The sequence below is a fragment of the Chenopodium album genome, chromosome 17, assembly GCF_948465745.1.
Source record: "Chenopodium album chromosome 17, dcCheAlbu1.1, whole genome shotgun sequence".
NCBI lineage: Eukaryota > Viridiplantae > Streptophyta > Magnoliopsida > Caryophyllales > Amaranthaceae > Chenopodium > Chenopodium album.
The window spans coordinates 35108330-35112006 of NC_137850.1; positions in this window are offsets into that span (position 1 = coordinate 35108330).

Here is a 3677-nt window from a genome sequence, read left to right on the forward strand (position 1 = left end):
ATACAGATAATTCTTTGCTTTAACCGAAAACAAAATTTCCCACCCCTGAAATTTTATCAGATCTAGAAGTTCCAGAAAGTTCACTTTTCTACACCAATCAAAATCTATTCTGTAACCTACGACATACCTATCAGCCTGCTTCGCCATTGCTTTCTGATCTTCTTCCCCCTCAGAATCATTCTTCTCCTTTTGTTCTTCCACCTTTGCCACGGCCTCAACTTCTGCAATTTGCTCTTCGAGAGACTTCTCTGACTTTCTTTTCTTCCATGCACTGAGTCGATCCAAGATATTGGGTAGGCTTGCTGTTAAAGAAGCTTCAGTTTCTTCAACCTCTTTAGGCTTGGTATTTTTGTTTTCTGAGGTAAGAGGGATAGAGGATTCGGGTAGTAGCATGACAATTGGCTGGTTAATTTCTAGATTTTGCGACTTGGTGGGTGAATTCTCGTTTTGGATCTTAGGGTTTTGGGTTTCGTCTTCCATGGTTAGAGATGGTTTAGCTGTAAAAAATGTTTTTGTGGATGAGAGAGTTTGAGAATTAATGTGATTTGACGTTTGTGGTTGGGTGAGTGTTTATAATGAGGATGATTTGCTTGAGGCGGTGCGTGGGAGGTGAAGGGATAAAATTTTAGGAACTATGTATTTACTTTGATTTCAAAACACATTTATCTGGATGGATAATCATATTCAAAATTTATCTTTTCAAAAGAATTTTAAATTGGTAAAATTTTGAAACAGAATTTTTGTATAATACATCCTGGAACGTGTCACATACATGTCTACATTAACTTGAAAATTATGTACAGTCTCTTAAGTATTAATTGCACTAACCTCCAAGAGTTTACCAACGGTGACATTCCCGTTATGTTTATCACACCAAGTTTGTGATAGATATTTTATTCTTCTAATTGATCTTGTTAATTGACAATGCCATATCTAGGAACTTCAGTTGCAATCAATTAAGCTTGATCATCCCAAGTTCCAGTCTCATGTTCTCAAAGCGTTCTCTGCTCAAAGGCTTAGTTAGAATATCAGCAATTTGATTATCAGTAGGACAAAATTCCAACTTAATATAGCCTTTTTCCACATTATCTTTTAAGAAGTGGTGTCTAATGTGGATATGCTTAACCTTAGAATGTTGCACTGGATCTTTAGAAATACAGATAGCACTAGTATTGTCACAATAAATTGGAACGCATTCAAATTTTAAGCCAAAATCACATATTTGTTGTTTTATCCACAGCATTTGTGAACAACAAGCTGCAGCAGCTACATATTCAGCTTCTGCTGTGGACAAAGCAACTGTATTCTGTTTCTTGGAACCCCAAGAAACTAAGCATGGTCTAAGAAATTGAGTCATACCTGATGTGCTCTTTCTATTTACTAAATCACCTGCATAGTCAGCATCTGTGTATCCAACTAAATCAATTGATTCATTCCTTGGATAGTAGAGACATAAGTCATCAGTTCCTTTGAGGTACCTAAGTATCCTTTTAACTGCCTTGAGATGAGATTCCTTTGGATTAGCTTGGAACCTCGCACATAAGCCTACACTGAACGATATATCAGGTCTACTAGCAGTTAGATATAATAAGGAACCTATCATACCTCTATACATCTTCTGATCTATGCAATTTCCAGCTGTGTCTTCATCCAGTCTGATGTTAGTTCCCATAGGTGTTCTTATAGTTTTGGAACTTTCCATCTTATATTTCCTTATGAGTTCCTTTACATACTTTTGTTGGTGAATCATTATTCCCTTCTCAGTTTGCTTAATTTGCAATCCAAGAAAGAAGTTTAGCTCACCCATCATGCTCATCTCGAACTCACCACTCATAAGGTTAGCAAAATACTTCACAAAAGATTCGTTAGTTGCACCAAAAATAATATCATCTACATATATTTGCACAACTAAAATGTCAGTTCCTTTAGATTTCAAAAACAAAGTTTTGTCTATTTTACCTCTTTTAAAATCATTATCTAACAGGAACTTGGACAACCTCTCATACCATGCCCTTGGTGCTTGTTTCAGCCCATAAAGAGCTTTATCAAGTTTATAGACATGATTTGAGAATTCTGGATCTTCAAATCCAGGAGGTTGTTCCACATAGACGTCCTCTTTTAATAGACCATTTAAAAATGCACATTTGACGTCCATCTGAAACAACTTAATTTCCATAAAAGCTGCAAAAGCAATAAGAATGTGTATAGCTTCTAACCTGGCAACTGGAGCAAATGTCTCATCAAAGTCTATGCCTTCTTGTTGATTGTAACCCTTGACAACCAGTCTAGCCTTGTTTCTTACTATGATTCCATGTTCATCAAGCTTGTTTCTGAACACCCATTTTAGACCTATGACTTTCTGATGTTCCGGTCTAGGAACTAGGTGCCAAACCTTGTTTCTCTCGAATTCTCCTAGTTCAGCTTGCATGGCTATGATCCAATCTGCTTCTTGTAAGGCTTCATCACAGTTCTTTGGTTCCAAAGTTGATAGGAACGAGAAAAATGCACAGAAGTTCCTTAGCTGTGTTCTGGTCTGAGTTCCTTTGGTTATGTCACTCATAATCATATCCACTGGATGAGACTTTTGATATTTCCATCGTTTGGGGGTAAAGTCTTTTATTGGATACAACTTTTCAGGTTCGGCATCGTTGTTTCCTGTCTCTTGATTCAGTGGTTCCTGATTCTTAGGTTCTGGATTCTCAAGCTCAGGTTGTTCCTCTTGTGGAACTTCTGTTTCAGTTGCAGTTTGGTTTTCAGCTACTGGATTCTTGTTTTGCTGCTTCATGGATATTGTTGATTCCTCATCAGGGTCATGTCTTCTTACTAACCCTATCTCGAAATCATCATCATCCTGTACATCAATCACAAAATAAGTTTCATCAAAAATTATATGTACAGACTCTTCAACACACATTGTTCTTTTATTATAAACTCTATAAGCTTTACTATTTGAGGCATATCCTAAGAATATAGCCTCATCACTTCTTTCATCAAACTTTCCCAAGTTTCTCTTTCCATTATTGTGTACAAAGCATCTGCAACCAAAAGATCTAAAATAAGAAATATTTGGTTTTCTTCCTTTAAATAGTTCATAAGGCGTCTTGTTGGTTATTGCCCTAATAGAAACTCTATTCAATATGTAACATGCTGTGTTCACTGCTTCTGCCTAGAAGTTCCTAGGCAGTCCACTGGAAATCAGCATAGTTCTTGCCATGTCTTCCAAGCTTCTGTTTTTCCGTTCAACTACTCCATTTTGTTGTGGAGTCCTGGGAGCAGAGAAGTTGTGGTCCATCCCATGTTCATCACAGAACTCATCAAATTTTGAGTTTTCGAACTCAGTTCCATGATCTGACCTTAGGTGAATCAGTTGATGACCTGTTCTTCTCTGTTCTTTCTTCACAAAGGCAACAAAGTGATCAAACGTATCATCCTTGCTTACAAGAAAGAAAACCCAAGTATATCTGGAAAAATCATCTACAATAACCATCACATACCTTTTTCCACTCCTGCTTTGTATTCTCATAGGACCACACAAATCCATATGGATAAGTTCCAATGGTTTTGTGGTGCTTACCATATTCTTAGATTTGAAAGATATTCGTGTCTATTTACCTCTTACACATGCACTGCAGACTTTATCTTTTAGGAACTTGATGGATGGAAGTCCTTCCACAAGT